This window comes from Passer domesticus, chromosome 17 (assembly GCF_036417665.1).
Source record: "Passer domesticus isolate bPasDom1 chromosome 17, bPasDom1.hap1, whole genome shotgun sequence".
Taxonomy (NCBI): domain Eukaryota; kingdom Metazoa; phylum Chordata; class Aves; order Passeriformes; family Passeridae; genus Passer; species Passer domesticus.
Window position 1 is genome coordinate 1,508,136 of NC_087490.1, and position 19,596 is coordinate 1,527,731.

The 19,596-nt window shown below is 45.7% G+C and overlaps 1 protein-coding gene across 5 annotated transcripts in view; it reads right to left on the minus strand.

Moving 5' to 3' along the window:
* The window catches only part of MTMR3 (myotubularin related protein 3), a 74,335-nt gene that overhangs the window by 40,955 nt on the left and 13,784 nt on the right, over positions 1 to 19,596 (minus strand). For all 5 annotated transcript variants that reach the window (XM_064392587.1, XM_064392584.1, XM_064392586.1 and 2 more), the window contains one exon: positions 1,815 to 1,892. The gene's annotated coding sequence lies outside the window, so the exon portion shown is untranslated. The remainder of the gene's footprint in view (positions 1 to 1,814; positions 1,893 to 19,596) is intronic.

Genomic DNA, 19,596 nt, shown 5'->3' on the forward strand with positions numbered 1-19,596 from the left:
AAGGCAGAATTGTTACAGTGAGGCTCTCTGAGCTGCTGGACAGTGAATACCTGGAGAGAAATCATTCCTTTCCCACCACATCCACGAGCTGAGCCAGCTCCCTCCAGCAGCTCAAGGCCACTGGGCTGAGCAAAAGGAAAAGGAACAGCTCTGGGAGCAGGGATGCAGCACACACTGCTCAGCACAGCCCAAAAGGAAAAGGAACAGCTCTGGGAGCAGGGATGCAGCACACACTGCTCAGCACAGCCCAAAAGGAAAAGGGAACAGCTCTGGGAGCAGGGATGCAGCACACACTGCCCAGTACAGCCCAAAGCACACCTGAATCCACACTTCTGTCTATCCCAAAGCTTGCCAACCCATTCCCAGTTCACCAAACTCTTCCCATGGGAATAGAAGGAGGTTCCCAGTGACTGCTGTCACCTCATAAGGGCAATTCTTGCTTTAGAAGCCTTGGAAGTAAGAACATTCCTCATATCATCACCTCCACCAACTCTGAAGCCTCCCCACCATCGCTCCCCAGCAGGCTGCTTCCAGGGCCAGCTGGGGACAAAGCCAGCCCAGCAGCAAGGGGCTGCACAAACCCAGTCTCAGGCTGATCCACACCACTTTTAGGACTGCAGAATGGAAGGAGAATTCTCATTTTGTTCAACTGCAGTTCTGCCCTGACAGTAAAATCCATTTTCCAGGAAAGGTACAAACACAGCTCAGTTAAAAACCTGCCAGGAAAGCAGCCTTAAATTCAGGCTCCTCCTTATCAATAGGATCACATAAAAATAGCAGCCAGCTTATACACAGAGCAGTGAAATAAAACTTGGTTTTATTGGTACAAATATTGGGTTTGGTCAGGACTGAGGCCAAAAAAAGGTGATGTTATCAATTCACTGTCTGCCCTTTTACCTGCAACTTCATGTGTGTTAAATTATGTCAAAAAAGAGAATGGTCTTGTTAATTCTCCATCCTTATGTTCTGCTTGAAAGGATAAATGATGAGCAAAGGTTGTAACCTCAGACTCTGCTCAGCTTCTATGGGAACATCTTAATTACCTTTTGTTTCAGATGTACCTTCTGGTTTAAATTATGTACATAATTAAGAGTAGCAATAACCATCTGTTTGCCAGTGAATCTAAACAAAAAAGATCAGCTAAATGAAGGATTGCTCACATTCACATATATTTAGATGCAGTTGGACTTTCAGCAAGAAAAAGAAAAAAACAGAGAGGAAAAAGGAAGAATCCAAGCATTTAACTTTGCTCCCTTACCTTCTCCATCCAGACTGAATTCCATGTATTTTAATATCAAAATCAGACTGAGCTGACCCCTGAGCTGTTTACATACAGTGGCACAGCTGCCCTCTGAGTTTGGAATTCAAATTTTCTGGCAAAGAAACACTAGAAAATTTGAGAATTGAACATTCAGGAATGTGCTGTACCTTCAGCAAAAGATGCTTCTGCTGCAAGCTGAAAACACTTCTCCCCCTTTGGCAGGTGGAAGGAAATTTCTGAGATAAGGAAAACACTCAGTTTCCCTGGTCGCAGTCCCTGACACCTCAGGCTGCAGGGACTGAGTGACTCTCACCAGGATTTACTGGGAAGCAGCTGACAACATGGATATTTACACACTGTTCAGGAATAGGAGCAGGACAAAGAATCGTGTTGGAAGCTTGGACACAACGAAGAGTCAGGAACCTTCTTTTTCAATAATTAAAGGCTGCACACTCCAACTCAGGGAAATACTAATTTTTATCTAACATCTTGGAAAACATTTGATTGAATTAAGAGAATAATCAATGATGAGCACAGAATCCACTGATCTTACCAAAGAATGAGAGAATAAGCAGTCCTCTCTTGTCCCAGAAAGTTCCAACTGTTCTCTTCTGATACTTCACATTGGCAGCTGCAAACACAAAGACAACACTTTAAAACATGAACTTCCCTTTTTCCCTTGAAAAAACCACTTTTGAGCCTGCATTCTAGACAGGACACTCCACTACAGGGGGAGTTTGGATTCATTCAAGGGGAAAAAGAGGAAGTCTGAGTGCCTTAGAGTTGTAACAAGAGCTTAGCATGCCCAGAGAGGGAATTCCAGGCCTGAATTCTGATGGGTATGTGTGGATAAGGCCTCTCTTCTGGCAAGGAGCAGTTCTGAAATTGTGGCCAAAAGCAATTCAGAATTTTCATAAATGAGTAAACAAAGCCTAAATTACTTACAATACGAGCTACAGGAGAGTTTTATGGAAGATCCAACTGGATTTATATTGATCTTATTCTGATCTTCAAAAGTGGGTTTAATTTTACACTGCAATTGGCATTTCTGGCCCCAAGAAAGCCAATGAAGACCCTCACACAGTGGTTGCTGCCCATGTGCTTTGGTCCAGTGGTGCAAAAATCCCAGGGATCAGCAATGCTCACGAGGCCACTCCTGTCAAACCCTTCCCTTTGGATTTTCAAGTGCTGTACCAAACACTTATTGGATTAAAAATGAGGTAGCATGCCAGAAATATACATTTGTCAAAAATTAGATGGAGAAAGTATCTGATCTGCTTCATTCCTACAGTCACTCCAACAGGAGCAACATACATCTCCTGTGGCATCAGAAGGATGTAAAGTTTAATGCTAAAATACCCAAACACTGAAATTGAAAGTTGCAGCCTACCCCCACTGCTCCTAAAGCACACAAGCAGCCGAAGTGATGGGACACCACTCCCTTGTACCCAAAGGTTTGCTCTTCTCCCAGCAGCACACTGCAGCTGGACATGCCTGGAAAGTCCAACTTCTCCACCACATAATCCTGCTGCTGGAAATAGTTTGCCTGTACTTTGATGTGCCACAACTACTGATAATTTTCACATTCTGGTAAATGAAATAAAATACTTTTGTATTTTGCATTCATTGTGTCCTTTAGTTTACGGCTTATGACAAGGAAAAGAAGTAATACACAGAAAAAGGAGATGTCATCTTAGGACTTAATTTTAGGAATAGAAAGAAAGAGTTTAAGAAGTTGTGCATCAAAAATTATGCATTTCAAGGAGTTGTGCCCCAGGCCCAGCATCGCCAGCTGGGTGAGGGAGGGGATTGTCCAGCTCTGCTCTGGGGTGGCCTCTCTTCGAGTGCTGGGGACAGTTTCACCACAATTCACATGGACCTAAAGCTGTTGGAGATGGACCAAAGGAGGGGCACGAGGATGATGGGGAAGGGACTGACGGCACCTGGAATGTTCAGCTGGAGCAGAGGACACCAAGGGGAGACTCCTCAGGGGCTGCAGCTCCTCCCGAGGGCAGCTCTGATCTCTGCTCTGGGACAGGGACAGGAGCCAGGGAATGGCTGCAGGGCCAGGGCAGCCCAGGCTGAGCTCAGGGAAAGGTTCTTCCCCCAGAGGGTGCTGGCACTGCCCAGGCTCCCCAGGGAATGGGCACGGCCCCGAGGCTGCCAGAGCTCCAGGAGCCTTTGGACAGCGCTGCCAGGGATGGACAGGGTGGGGTTGGTGGGGGTCTGGATCAATGATCCTTGAGGGTCCCTTCCCATGCAGAGTTTTCATGATTCTAAGATTCTAATACAAATTGATATGCACCAGAAGGAATTCTACCATCTCACATGATGGACACTTTAGGGAATCTCATGGAATCTCAGTATTTGCACAAACAGGGAGCTGAGGATGTGCTCTTACAGAAAGCCCCTGTGTCAATGTCAGCTGTCCAAAACCTCAGCTAAACTTTGATTTACCATTTCATAAAACAGTTTCTAAAAGCAACATTTCATTACCTGCAACAGAGGTCAACTTTGTTTTTGTTTTAAAAAATCTCTCAGCCAACAAGTCAAACACCAATCCCAATAATTTTATGGGTTGATAATCACTCCCAGCACCAGATGGGAATGGGCACAGTTTGACTGTAAGGTACCAGCTTGAGCATGCAACAAGTTCAAATTCACAGCTGCATGTTGATACAAAGTCACCTTTGAGGGGAATATGGAGCAAGTTCATTAAACACACACAAAAAACCTCTGAAGGCAGACTATACAACTCTAGAATGACTCCTCAGAGACAGCGTTCTGGCCAAGTATTTGCTTTTCAAAAGGCAAGATACACATTTCGGGTGCAGGAGCTGGACTGATTTTGTGTGGTTTCAGTCCAAACAAGCAAAAAAAAAAAAAACTTCACAAAATCTGCAACAAGCTTTTTATTGATTTTAATGAGGCTTGGAAGAAGCCACCAAATCTCAAGAGTTTTGTCAAGAAGTTTAAAAACAGGACAAAAATGTTCCAATATAAGCATGAACAATTCCGCTTTCTTGCTGCCAGAGCTCAGCAAACCCCCCCGACACGCTCATCAGCATTCCTGCTGCAAGGCTGCTGGGCTCTGATAAGAACCTCCACTGTTATCACTTCCTAAGTCAACAACTTCTGCCAAAATAAGGGGAAAAGCTGCCTGTAAGAAGGAACTTTGCTATGAGGTCTGCTGGGCCGCTCCAGAACACCAGCTCCTGAAGGGAGCACTCCAAGGTCAGAGGAGCTGTTTAATTCACACATCCCTGCACACCCCAGGAGCTGGGCAGGGATGCAGCCACACCCCCTTCAGGTGCTCCCACCACTTCCTCTGCAACACCTCAGCTGTGTGAGGCACAGAAGGGATCCAGCACCACCAGCAAAGACAAGGCCAGGAGATGGAAAAGGGACAGGATCCCTTCACTAAATCCTGACTCAAGTGTGTCTTTTAAGGATGGGCTTTGCAGCACCTTTATTGGGCTGTCACACTTTCTGGTTTGGTTTAGCAGAGAATGGTTTGGGTGAAGGAGGCCTTAAAATCCTTCCACTCCACCCCTGCCATGGGCAGGAACACCTCCCACTGTCCCAGGCTGCTCCCAGCCCCAATGACCAGCCTGGCCTTGGGCACTGCCAGGGATCCAGGGGCAGCCACAGCTGCTCTGGGCACCCTGTGCCAGGGCCTGCCCACCCTGCCAGGGAACAGTTCCTAATTCCCAATATCCCATCCAGCCCTGCTCTCTGGCAGTGGAAGCCATTCCCTGTGTCCTGTCCCTCCATCCCTTGTCCCCAGTCCCTCTCCAGCTCTCCTGGAGCCCCTTCAGGCCCTGCAAGGGGCTCTGAGGTCCCCTGGAGCCTTCTCCTCTCCAGGTGAGCACCCCCAGCTCTCCAGCCTGGCTCCAGAGCAGAGGGGCTCCAGCCCTTGGAGCATCTCTGGTGCCTCCTCTGGCCTGGCTCCAGCAGCTCCAGGTGCCTCCTGTGCTGGGCCCAGGTCTGGGGCAGCTCTGCAGGTGGGCTCTCACCTGGGCAGGGCACAATCCCCTCCCCTGATGCCAGCACAGGTGCCCAAGGACATCCTGTCACTGCCCAATTCAAACATGCCACAAGTGACTCTGCTCCAGGACTGAACTTCACTTTTTCTTCCAGTCATCCTCTAAGATCCTGCTCTGGTGCCTATTTTGGGAACCTGGGCATTGGGTGAACACTCAGCACAAAGGTCTCGCCTCCAGGTTTTTTTTTTCCTTGGAAGACGTTATGGAGAAGTAGATTGTGTCTCAATCATACAGTGAAACACAAGTAATAGTACAGCTGGAGGGGGAAATTCCAAATAATTGTTTCCAAACTGTAAAACTTTCATCCCTGGCCATACCCCAACCCCTGGGATTCCAAGGGCTACCCAATCCAGCATCAAAGCCAGCCCTACTCTGAGCAGTGACGGACTGCAGGAACTCCAAAATCTAAATTATTTGAGCTTGTGACAGTGTTTTTCTTGACATTTATTTTAATAAAACATTGGCAAATTGCTAGGAAAAGCACTCTGGAGAAGTTTCAATCAACATGTTTGTTTAATTAGGTGACTGGAAAGTTGTCTCTACAGTTTCTTTGCTGAAAGGCTCTCTCAGCCAAAGCAGGAGAGCCATGATTTGATAAGCATGGAAATGGCACAAGGGAAAAATAATGGGGGAGAATAACAAATCCAGATTTTCTCTAGCTGCCAGTTACCCTCATAAAGATGCAAACAAACACAGCCAAATGAAGCTTTTTTCCTTCTAATTTACTATTTTGAAGATGTATTTTCCCCTCCCTTTGCCAAAACATGGCATTTCCACACCGGTTGTGCCACACCATGGCCCAACCTAACATGATGCAAGTGTGGTTTTTCATGAGAAGTTCTGCATTCCTGTTTACATTTTGAACTTCCCAAAATTGCTGTTCCCACTCACCCCAGCTCTGCCATGAGGGGAACCTTCTCTTGCACGGGATTACCACACACCCCAATTCTTTCATCACCTCTGGGTTTGGCTGCTCCCTGCTCACTTGAGCTCAGAGGTTGTTCTTCTCCTCCTCTCTCCTTTTTCTGTTCTTCCTGGTGGATTTGAGCTTCCTTTCCCCGCTATTTTTACACAAGTCTTGGCGTGCCCAGGAGCAGGAACACAGTGCTGCTATCAGCTGCCCACCAGCTGGGGGATGTGGTCAGCTGGTGGCTGAGCTGGAAACCACAGATGGATGGGAGCACTGGGAATGCAGCAGCTCCCAGGCTGGATGGGACTGGGTTGCTCCTTAACAGAAAGTTTGAAAACATGCACATGGAGAAGAAGGAATGCTGATCCTCAGGGAGGCATTTTCTGGCTTGTAGTGCCACGTGTCACAGAACCTTTAAGGTTGAAAAAGACCTTTGAGGCCACAGATTTGGCACCACTGTGTTCCCCACTGCCCCAAGTCCCCAAGGGCCGCATTCACAGTGCTGTTAAATCTCTCCAGGGATGGGGACACCAGCATTGCCCTGGGCAGCTGTGCCAGGTCTGGACAGCCATTTCCATGAGGAAATCTTCCCTAATATCCAACCTGAGCCTGCCCTGGCCCAGCCTGAGGCCGTTCCCTCTGCTCCTGTCCCTGTTCCCTGGAGCACAGCCCGACCCCCCCGGCTGTCCCCTCCTGTCAGGAGTTGTGCAGAGCCACAAGGTCCCCCCTGAGCTCCCTTTTCTCCAGGCTGAACAACCCCAGTTCTCTCCATCTTGTCCATCATCCAGTTCCCTGAAGGAAAATACATCATTCCAGCTGGATATGGAGGTGTGCACACAGCCACACTCAAATACCTGACAGGGAGAGCAGAACAGCCCACGTCCCCACAGCACTGATGGAACTGTCCTGCACCAGAGCATTTTGAAAAGATCTCGTTCCACTTTCTGTTCTCTCTGCTTTTATGAGTGAAGAATTAAATTAATTGGAAGAGTCCAAAGCATGAAAAAAGTTTTGTCAACATCTGTCACTGCACTGACTCATCCACTAATGGCAGGTCGGCATTTGGGTTCCTTCATCTTCCCACTCGGAAGTGGCATTAATCTGCTTTTAAAGCAGTTTGATTAAGCTGATTATCTTTGCAGATATGTTAAAGATCACTTCTTGCACTCTTCAGAAATTAAATGCAGAAGCAACAGTTCAAAGTTAAAGCAAAAAAAAAAACCAACTTGAAAGCAGAACTTGGAATGGCAGAGGAAGGCAAGAGAAGCACTCCTGAGGGCCTGATAGCAACAGATAGTACAGAAAAATTTGATTTTGCATTAAGATCCTTTTTTTTCCATAACTGATGTAGAATAAAAATCAATATTCATCTGGGATAAGAGTATTAATTATTCCCAAAAAAGAGGCTTTTTAGGAAAGTGCTCCCAAATAAAAGACTCTACATCAGTATTTTCCTTCCCTGATCTCAAAACAACCCAGGTCAGAAGACCACAGCAAGCTTGAAACCAAAATCCACAACAAAATGTCACTTTTTCTCACAAAATTTCAGGTTCTCTTTTCTTTTAATTCCTTTTTCATTTGGATAAAAACCCTGGGATCCAAAGGCTGCAATTACTCACACATAAGCCAGGATATAATTTAGCTATCAGAGATCTTCTGTACCATGTCTATAATTTTCCTTTTATTTCAATTACTCCATATTCCTCCATTTTATGTGCATGACAGAGGAGGAACAGCTACCAAGGACCAACAGCGACACAGATCAGTCTGAACTGTGGAGAAACCTGGAAGGAAGGGAACTGAAATCTGAATTTTACTATGGAAGCTGACAGGGCACAGACTCAGTGGATTTGTGGAGGTTCTAGGCTGGTTCTAGGTGACCAAGTGTGCTGGGAAGGGGATTTATTCCAAGAGGTAACCAAAGAGCCATGAAATGCAGGGAAGTATCAGACTGGAGTTATGAAACAAACAGCAAGGTTAGACCAGGCAGCAGAAGTTTCCATTTGAAAAGGCATAATGGAGAAAGAAGGGAATCATTTGCTCCTCACCGTTCCCATTTTTCCATTAAGGTCCTCACAGCCCATTTGCCATGAGTCACATTCCCTCCCCTCTTTCTGCCTTTTCAGTAGCAAGGCAGCAAACAAGGAGAAGTGGCTGTTAATCAAAGTCTCCAAGGTTTTACTCATCCTCCCAAAACACTTCTTCATCCCCTTCCCTCCTCCAGGCACATCTTGCTGCAGCTCAGACCTTCCTGTTCCTGAGCAGTGGGAAGGGGCAGCAGCCCCTCCCAGAGGAGCATCCCACTGCCCAGGACAGCTCCTCACCTGCTGGGATTGCCCAACAGCAACACTAGACACCGACAAGGAATGAAAAAGAGAAAGAAGGGTTTGAAAATAGGAAGAAACAACAAGCAAATGTGATTTGAAAGGTCGTCTGGAGTTTCAAGATACACTCCCATGAGACTTTTCTCCCAACCTGAGCTTCCCCAGGACAACACACACAGTCACAGCTCTCAGCTCCTCAGTTGACCTCATTTTCACCACACTTTTTCTGGCATAAAACTTTGAAAATCTCTTTAACAAAACACCACTGGATATTTTTGTTGTAAGACAATTTTTTAAATAGCAAATACCTCTTACTAATAATCTAATAATGCTCTAAGAAATAGATGGCTAAGTTATTACAAGGTGTTCCTAATGTGGACCTTGGTCCCCACAAAGGTCCAGCAATCATGGAATGGGATGGGTTGGAAGGGACCTGAAAGCCCATCCAGTGCCACCCCTGCCATGGCAGGGACACCTCCCACTGACCCAGGCTGCTCCAGCCCCAGTGTCCAGCCTGGCATTGGGCACTGCCAGGGATCCAGGGGCAGCCACAGCTGCTCTGGGCACCCTGTGCCAGGGCCTGCCCACCCTGCCAGGGAACAATTCCTAATTCCCAATATCCCATCCAGCCCTGCTCTCTGGCAGTGGAAGCCATTCCCTGTGTCCTGTCCCTCCATGTTATGACAAAACCCCTCCCCAGCACTGCTGTGCTGCACAGCAGCAAGAGTGGGGGACAAGCAGGACACAAAAGCCTGTTTGCTACCTGGAATGAGACATCCCTTTCTCTGCTTGCACAATGTAATTATGGGTAAAGCTTTAATCCAATAATTCTTCCATCACATTGAAAAGACCTGTCCTGTCAAGGAGGCCACGGGAGATCCCCACATCCACCCTCAGTGCCTCCCTCGAGGAACGGAAGCCATTGGAAGCTGTGTTCCAGGACTCGCACTGGATCACCTTACAGGCTGGAAAGTTCATATTGCAAACTAACCCAGCACTTGGTAAAATTGTGGCACACTCCAAAAATGCCTTTTTTGATGTGGTATTAAGGTGGTTTTGCTTTAAAACAGACTATGCTGCTATTCCCTGAAGCATGGTGAGCCAGCAGAAAGGGTACTGCTCCCATACTCCTCCCAAACAAAACACCCCCCTTCCTTATTTTACACAACTCTGGCATTTCAGACACATCATGGCACATTCCAGCTCCTCGACACAAGATAAAACTAATGCAGAGAGCAGATCTTGGAACCACCACTACGCAGTGCTGTAGATGTTGTTTGCTTCCAGAGCAGCACAGCCTCAAAACTGCAAGACATTTCAGATTTCTAGAATTGGAGGCAGTTAAGAATCACTTCAGCTCCTGCAGAAATGACATTTCTTTACAGAACTAATCAATTAGCCTGTTCATCTCTTAGCCTGCTCACTTCTTTGTGAAATATTCAAGTAGTTTCAGTTTGAATGGCAGAGTTTACAGTTCAGACACCAAGCACCCTCCCAAAGGCCTGATCCACTTCAGAGCTGTCAAGCACACGACTGCATTCTGTACTGAAGGGAACTGAAGGGGCTTTTAGCAGTAATTCATGTATTTCTGCCAGAATCTGTGAACCTGAGGATGAAGAGCTCTTCCCTTCAAAGTCTCTTCAATCACCATGGCAGGGGACACGTATGTTTGATCTCAGCATTATTTACAGTATAAAATAGTAATTAATTCAAACCAAGAAAAGCCTTGAGTTCAGGTATTCCCTTATTAGTCCATGCAAAACAATCCTGAACAGAATAAAACAGCCATATTGAAAGAGCTGACCTAAGTTGAGGGACAGCTTTATTTAGCTACAAGCAACCCCTTTTGATGAACTGACCCCCTAAATTACACATTTCAGGAACTAATCAAGGATCAAAGCAGCTTTTCTAAGCTCACAAAAAGCTGTTTCCTAGAGAGCAGTCCACACACTTGTTTGGCCATCACCCACAAGGCTGCCAAGCCACCAAGAGCACTCACCACTCACCAGAAGCTCCATGTGTGCAAATACTGCAGAAGTCAAATTTGGAGGAGATAAAGCCAAGTGTGCTTGTCCATGATAAGGGGACCAGTAAGAGCTGTGTGAGGAAACCCCAGCAGCTCTGGGGACTGCACACAGCTTTCTGCTGGGTCCTATTTACCCAGCAAGTTCCAGGCACACCCAGGATTTACCAGAACAGGGTCCTGCCCTCCTGCACTTGAGCAGCTACTTCTTCCAGGGAGAAAACCAGCAGGCATTTCCATCAGCCCACTGCCAGTTCCAGCTTCTCCAAACTTTCAGCAGTTTCCAGTCAAGTTACCTACAGAGGGAGAAGATTCCCAGTGGCATTGCCCTCAGCCAGGCACAGCAGGGAAGAGCTGTGGCTCCCTACAGGAATTAAGACACACTCAGGACTTGGACACCTTCTCCTGGTAATTCCTGCATTTAGATCACAAGGGACAAACTGGTCTGGATAATGTACAGCACACTGCCTCCAGCAAACCTGCTGCTTCCTGGCCTTTCCCTGCCCAGCTGATCCACAGAACCATGGAATGGTTTGGGTTGGAAGGGTCCTTAAAGCTCATCAGTTCCACCCCCTGCTAGGGGCAGGGACACCTTTCACTATCCCAGGGTGCTCCAAGTCCCAATGTCCAACCTGGCCTTAGAACTCATCAGTTCACTGAAGCAAAAAGAAAAGGGAGGAAAAGCAAATATTTTCCCTCCTGTAGTTAAACTGCCTCAGTATCTTCCAAGTATTAAGACAGTTGTTTATTCCTATCTTTTTCCACTTGTGGAAAGTCACAGTTAATTTCAGAAGCAGGAAATGTAACAGCAAAATACTACTTTCCATTCACAAGCTGCACTTAAATAAGAGCTGGAGATGGACCTCAACTCAAACAAACAGCAGGCAAAGAAAAAGAATCTCAGAGAGGGCCCTGTGCATGAAGGCACACGGGAAAGGGACATGGAGCTGTCTGAGGATCCAGCTTTAGTGAAACTGCATCTCACCAAGAGCCTGAGCAGAGCAGGCACCAGGGATTGAGGCAGCGCAGCCCTTTGATGTGGGAGGCAGGAGCCCATGGAGGAGTCTTGCAGCTCCTGTGATCGCCTCAAGAAATGTTTTAATGGGCTTCAATTCCCGTAGCTGGTTTGGAAGATCAATTACACACATTAGCAGTATCTGGTGTGAAGTACTGAGCTCTTTAATAGAGCAGTTAATTTTGTCACACTGCACTATGCATTCCTCCAGAGACACAACAATGTGCTTCAGAACCAGTTGACTCTAACACACATTTTTCTACTTTTATGTATCTTTAAGCCCAATAGTCCTCCATCAACTAAATCAAGTTAGATGCTCTGCAATGTTCAAATCTTGAACATGCCAAAGGCAAGAACGACTACAATTTCTAAAGTCATGTCTCCAGGCTGCCCAGGGAGGCTGAGTTCAGTCAGGACAAGTCCCCAAAATACTTTCTCCAACAACTTCCATAATATTGAAAGTACCAGGCTTGTTCCCTTACACTGAAGTTGCACAGCCCTTCAGTGCCAGGAAGGAATTTACTTGGATTAACAGAATATGCTTATCCTAAAAACTAAACAACACAAAGTCAAAGTTAAATACATTTAGGCATCTCAGAGACACCAACGAAGGGTTTGTGGTTGCTTGAGGCACAGATGTGTATCAAAACACAGAATTTCAGCTGGAATTGAAATTGAGTTCTGCAACAGACTGCAGCTCTGCTAGTGAAACAAGGCTTGATAGAGCTCCCATTAACAGCCACAGGCTCGCCCTTCTCTTATTTAATGTAAAATCCATTGAAGTCCAAGCTCCCATAGAAGGGCACCAGTAGATATTGGAAAAGGGAATTAATTCTATAGGGTACCTGTATCTGCTTTGGTCAATCCTGTCATCCACACAGTGATTCCAACAGGAATGAGTTTCTCTGGGGAACAGGAAGATTTCCCTTCCTACGTGCTCACTTAAATCAGACCACACCAAGTTCTCTCTAGCAGATCAGTTTTTATCTAAAAGAGCTATTCCTCCAGTATCCTATTTTACACTAAAAGACCTTTTCAAAAGCACAACAAATTAGTGTATACAGACACTTATTTAAAACCTGTCTCACTTATTTTCCCTAAAGAAATTAATTCCTTTTGGTAGATACAACAAACCCTGAGAAGGAAGAATAATAGTACAAAGAATGTAAGTACTCATTTAAGTGTTTTATCCTTTAGAGAACATTCACTCCTTCCCTGTGTGACTCAAAACAAACCTAATTTACTAAGAAAGACTTGGTTGCAATTAAGAGGTAAATCATCATTTTAAAGAAACAAAGGTTTGGGCTCTCCATCACATTACCAAGCACAACACATCCACATCTCTCCCACAGGCATTGCAGAAGTCAGAGCAGTTCACAGCTCACTCTGTTATTGATGCATCAGGGAAGGTAATTTTCATTTAATTCCAGATTCTAAAAAATATGTATGCCATATATGCAAGGCTGCAGTTATCCACTACAATTTTTGCATTTAAATCATTATCAACCAGCAGGACTTAACCTTTCTTTAAGGAATATAAAGGTTTATAACCATCCTTACAGTAAGTTTACCACATCCCCTTTAAATTGCACGTTAGAAAAACATACAAGAGCACACGTGCATTAATCCCCAAGCTTTCCTAAAGATGTGAAAATAGCACAAGTCACATTTGTAACACTGCAGTTCTTACCTGTGACTTGCAGATCTCAAGCTTCAATTAAATACACAGAAGTGGCACTCCACAGTAAAATTAAGATCAACTAAATCAATCTATTTTTGGTCTCTATCATTCCATTTGAAGCATCCTCTGATAACCATCTGAGTATCAAAACCAAGTCTGTACTTACTAAACATGAACTCTGAGAAATCTGCATTAAACCCACGAGAATAAAATATTCAAGGTGCATTTGCTTGGAGTGAAAAAGTAAATCTGGCAAATTTTGGTTTAAAGAAGTAGTTACAACATAAATAAGGAGCCATAAATGTTGGAGTTTGGGTCCTGCCTTACTGCCTTTCTTCTGATGAAATTAAATGGCAAAACCCCTGACCTCAGCTGACACCCTGGGTCGTGCTGCACACACAGGATGGAGCTGCTGAAAATGAGCAAACACAATTCTGAATCTCCGTTTGCTCAGGTACTCAAGGACCTCCTTAAACATCTTATGAGGTGCAATCTCTGGTCAAAATCCAAACCATGAGAGGGCAGGAATTTCTCCCTTTCCTGTAACTCTCCAGGCTGCCTGCAGTAACACTTGCCATCAGATCCAGGGGGATAGACTTCCCAGAAAGCTTTCCTTCAGAGACACCAATTCCCCACCAGATTTATGTCACAGAAACAAGGTTGAATATCCAATTACAAAACAAACAGAAGTTACTTCTGCCCCTTTGAGTGCAAATGGGAACGCACAAAGAACCAAGATCGATATGTAAAAAACATCCAGAACAACTGGAATGAGTGGAGACGAGCACACCAGGGAGTGCAAGCCCCCACTGGCACAGTTCCATTCCATCCACTTGTTCTTTGGACTCATCCAGCTGAGGTTTGAGGATCACCAGGCATATCCTCCCTTGACAATCAATTCCAATATTAAAGCTGGAATCTGAGACCAACTTCAGAGAAATAGTCGAAGGCGAAGGAAACCTTCACGCTCTGAGCAAAAACAACAAGGGTAAGAACAATGCTCAGAATACTTAAGTGTGCCTTGCTTTTACTGTAAGCCTTTATTTCAGAAGGTTATGCAGCTGATGTAACACAAATCTGCAGGTGAAGACAAATCTAGAAGCAAATGCTCAGAGCTGAGATGAAAAAGTATCTGTAATTTAGATAAATAACAGCTCGCTGCAGGAACAACCTCAGCATTCAGGTCTTGTATTTCAGAGCCTGCACAATTTTGCTCATTTAGACTCAAATGCCAAAAAATAGCCCAACTCCTCTCCTGGATGGAAGATTACATCTTTATGCAAGAAAGCTCAGCTGGAAGCTTAGTTGAGTCTGTCAAGGAAGAACAAGGATCCATGGTATGTAGCTTTATTAGAAGTACCACTTCTGTGTCGTTAGCTTGGAGATGTGACATCTCTGCATCAGCTCCAGGTCCAGCTGACAGAACTGTTCCACAGGAATTCCCCGATGGGAGAGGTGTCCAAAATAAAAGTGCCACCATGAACCAGCACTTACAGCCAAACTTCCATGTTCAGCCTGAACAACTTGAGGCTTGAACTAAAGACTTCTCTTTTCCAGCTGCTACTGAGTTGGGTGCTGAAAAACAGATCCAGCACGAACAGGTAGGACAGAGTGGCCTGTTCTGGTATTTTACTATTTCATTTTTCAGGAAGTCAGAGCATTGGTGTGGAAGTGCTGCTGTAAGGGAAGGGATCCTTGACAGGCTGACAGGCTCAGTGCTGGAGTTTTGGCCTAAGATGTAACATGGAATTGCACAGTGAATAAACAAGGCAGGCAAAGCTGGCAGCCCAAGCCCTGCATTAATGACCCAGCACGTATTTTCACTGCTCATACACGCCATGGAAATCAACAAATTGCAGCCTAAAGCAGCCCTACACAAAAACCACGGAGTGAAGGGTTACACATTAGGAAATACAAGCACTGTGATCACCTGTGAAGCTTCTGCGTAGCCTCTCTTGGAATATGTATGACCCTTCATTCCCTTCTCAACCCTCTTCTTCCCATAAACCCTCACCCAGTGATCTGGGGAGGACAAAACTCCCTGAACCCAGAACTTGTCACACAGTCCTTTTCCTTAAACCCTGCAGTCAGTGTGGAGTCCTGAAGCAGGTCAGTCCTTCTTGCACTGCTCCTTTTATGGCACCTCTTCTGCTAAGGATCCACAGCACTCACCAGAGCTCCCACACTGTTTGTATGTTAATGGACTTTTAAACGGCTGGAAAACAAATGACAGTACAAGTTCAAGCCATCCGAAGGATCTTCTGTGCCCAGAACAGATGTCAGAGCTCAGTGTTTTGAATACTCACTATTTTTTTAGTATTCCTGCTCTGGTTTTGGGAAATACAACTCCATTACCAGGGGTCTGAGCAGCAGCTGAGCACTCAGGCCTGGAGTTGTGTGCTCAGCACCCAAACCATAACTCTACACCCACCTGGAAAGGTTCCCAGCGACTTCCCAGCCAGGACCACAACCCACAACCAGGCAGGGACACACCTGCCTCTCCAGGATGGCACCAGCCTGACTCACCAGACCATCACCTACAACTTCTTCCCAGATAAAGCCACCTCACCCAGTGCTCCTACAAATACCAGGTAATTTAAAATCTTATTGGGCCACCTGGAAATTCTGGATTTCTTCAGGTGTCCCATCCTTCTGCTGCCTCTATTTAGAATTACCTCAGTTATTACCTGTGGGGATGAACTACTGATGTCAGCACACTCACAGCAACACTCAAAAGATCAGACAGATAGTTAGACACCTGACCATCCAATCATCATTCCTCCCACAAACAGCCTAATCTTTATTTATATGAGTTTATTGGCTCAATTGCACAGCACAGACAAACCCCTGGCCAGCCTTCAGAAGAGACCAGCACTCCCAGCTGGCACAGGAGCTTCATCAGCCACGGCCATTGGCACCAGGAGGCCCAGCTCATCTGGCTCTGGGCACCAGCCATTTCTGCAGCAACTTTAAAGCAGGCTATTTTCTTGAAACCATTGACAAAAAAAGCCACTAAATTAGCTCACAAGTCAGTTGGTGTAACACAGAACAGGCCACCTGCCTCAGTGAGGCCCCAGTGCCACGCTTTGTCTGCCACAGCTTTAACTCTTACTTAACTTATCAAAAGGATGTCAGAAGTCTTATGCAAGTTCACCTCTAACGTACTCGTTATCCTCTTAGGAGCCACTGAATGAAATGTGAGTTAATGAATAACACAGTAGGAATTATTTCATTATCCCCATGGTGAGAGAGAGCCATCTAATTCTTGGATGTGATGTCAGACTTGAGAAACAGCCAGTGGTACTTACTCAGGCTTCCCTGCTCACTCAACTGCTACAGCAGTGCTGTTCCCAGAGCAAGGCTGCAGGCTGCTCTGACAGCAGAGCAAAGCTGCTCCAGAGAAATCAGGAATTCAGGCAGCAGGAGTGAGGAACTGGAGTCTGTCACTCTGCTCCCACAGAAGGGAGAGCTTTCTAGCAGCCCACATTTAATGTACAGGCCTTGCACAGGTATGGGAATCAGGGCAGTAAAAGCAAGTCAGATCTTCACATTTCTCTCTTTTACAGTGTCAACCCCACTGCAAGTCACCATTTGTCTCTGCTACTAAGTCAACCTGTCTATTAAACTCCATCAGAACCCCAGGACACCTACTGAAAGGGAAGGCTGAAGCAAGGTATAGGTCCTCCATCAGTCACTGGCAATGTCCCATCTTTTGGCATTCCAGGCTGTCTCACTCCCACTTTTAGTTAAACTAACGCTTTTCACTACAGAACTTGATGCATTGTGGCTTCAAGTAAACGTTCACTGCTCTGTGAAAAACATGTATCTCCTGCAGGTAGTGAGGAGAACAATTCCAAAAAAGACCAGTGTCCTTCAGGTCATAATTTGCCTGCATTACCAAACCAGCTCTAGACTGCCTGAAGAGTTTGCATGTTTAGAAGACCAGGCAGCTTCAGAAGGTGCTCAGAGCTGGCACTTCATTGATTTCCTCACTGTGAAGTCCATCCTCACTGCCCAGGACAGCCATGCCTGGCAGTACCCTTTGGATAGTTTGGCTTTCAGGACACACGTTTCTTCCTGTCCAGAACAGCCCCATGCTTCCTTCACATTAGGAGGAGCAGTCAGGAGTAAGAAAGCTGCAAACATTTGAACAGCTCACATCAATTCACTACAGAGCCTACAAGTATTATTTACCAGGTGTTCCCCTCTAACAGCCTGCCCAATGAAGAATAAACTACTGTACAAGCAAGCTAAAAAACTAAGCAAGAAGAAAACTGAAAAGCCTGGGAGACCAAAGGTAGATAATGGACTTCCCATGCAGACAGAAAACCAGAACTATCTCCCTAACATGTCAGAGCCAATGAAAGGCCCAACAGAAGCAGATTTCTCTGCAGAATTTCTCATTCAAGGGAAAGATTTCCCCCTGCTGCTTGCACTCACTCCTGGACAGCCCCAGAGCACTGAGTCTGTCTAACACTCGGAAGCAAAGCACAATCCTGCCACACTCCTTATCAAATGGAAACACTATCTTCAAACCTAGCACGTGCTGTCCTGTCATTCTCACACGGAGGATGTATTCATAGTCCAGGCCTGGCATCACAACCACTGTCAGGAGTGCAATGCTGCAGTATATTTAGAATGGCTCTGTTAATACTATAGTTCAATTCCATGATACTGTTAATACATCCCAGCCTGCAAACCCACTATTGTTCCACAAGCATTCAACTTCAATTCTTCAATAACTGCTTGAAATACCAATGCTTAAGAAGATACAAATCTCATGGCAGTACCTGTAAAACTGAGAGAAAATTCAGCAACAAACTAAAAAAGCTGACTTTGGAGCAACTTTCTGTCATGTGAGAAGCTTCTGAGCTGGTATGGAGCAGCACTGCCCTGTGAGGAGCATCTGTGTGCAGGAATGGCTGAGCCTCTGAGTCAGCCCAAGGTGCTCACCCAGCAGGCAGTGCCCACTCAGCCTCAGCTGCCCAGCAGTGCCCACAGCTGCCTCAACACCCAACAACCAGTGCACAACAACACAGAAGAGGAAGGAACCACGTTTCCAAGGTGTGATGCCACCTAAGAGGGCAATGGGACTGAACTGCTGCCCTCACTGCTGAGGCTGGCAGCTTTCATTCTGGCTTGTACACTGATACTGCTGAAGTTGAACCACGTGCTTGCATTCCCCACTGAGTCAGAGCTGTCCTTACACAACACATCCAAGTTCCTCAGGCTGCTCAGCAGGCCCTTCAGAGGCTGCAGCTGTGCTCCTTCTACAGCTGTGCTGGTTACCCAGGCTCTCCTGCCAAGGAAACTGCCAAAGCCATGCACAGCCAGGAGAGACGGGTCTCTCCTGGAAGCATCCTCAGGGCCACGTCCACAGCAACTGCACCCAAAAACGGCCCCGGGACCTTAAGGCAGGTCTGCTTATCAACAGCCAGATTTTGTGTCAGATATTGTCTCCTTTCAGCAGTCCCACAGTCTGTCCCTCAGTCAGCAGCTCTTACCTATTTTCACCACACACTTCAGAAGACAGACACACACTCGATTCAGCGGTGTGGTCTGGTGGGAGAACAGGGCAGCAATATCCAAGTGCCTTTAACTCCACATTTCCAGCTTAAAAACACTTAGGACTCAGCAGAAGGGAGTAAACACTGTCATGCAGACTGCCTGGGGAAGCATCAGTCATTTAAAAATATAGCTGCACACTGCAGGGGTTCAAATGTGAACGAGAGCTCAGACATTCCCTGTTAACAAAGACACCACAGCTCTTCCTCACACCCCAAGCTTTCTCCTAGCATTAAGCAGCTGCCTAAGTGAAAGTCAGTTTTAAAGTCATTTTATCACAACTATTTTCTCAAAGTTTAAAAATTAAATCAAGTACTCTGCTACTGGAATTTTCATTACCAGGAAGTTGCAATAATGCTTATTGCATTATGGTTACTGGTTTGTTCTCCCAATATGATAACTGCATCAGTTCAATGCTTTGAGTTAATTATTATTGTTTAACTGAGGTAAATGCAAACAGAAACCTAAACAGCATGGAATAAATAGTAGGAAACCAAGCTCAACTATGTAAAGATAAACCAAATACTTCATGATCACCTGCAAGTATTAGGGAAATTCCCACACAGCTCTCATACATATGAAAAATTAAAAGACCTGACAATCACAGCTTCAGAAAATGGCCACAGGAAAACTATACAGTGAGGTAAAGACACAGGCTTTTTCCCTTGACACTTGGAATAAGCTCTGAAGAAAGGTTTATTATAATCTTTTTTAAAAAGTACTAGACCATAGATTGCAATATGTCCAAAATATTCTGTCATATTATCCCGG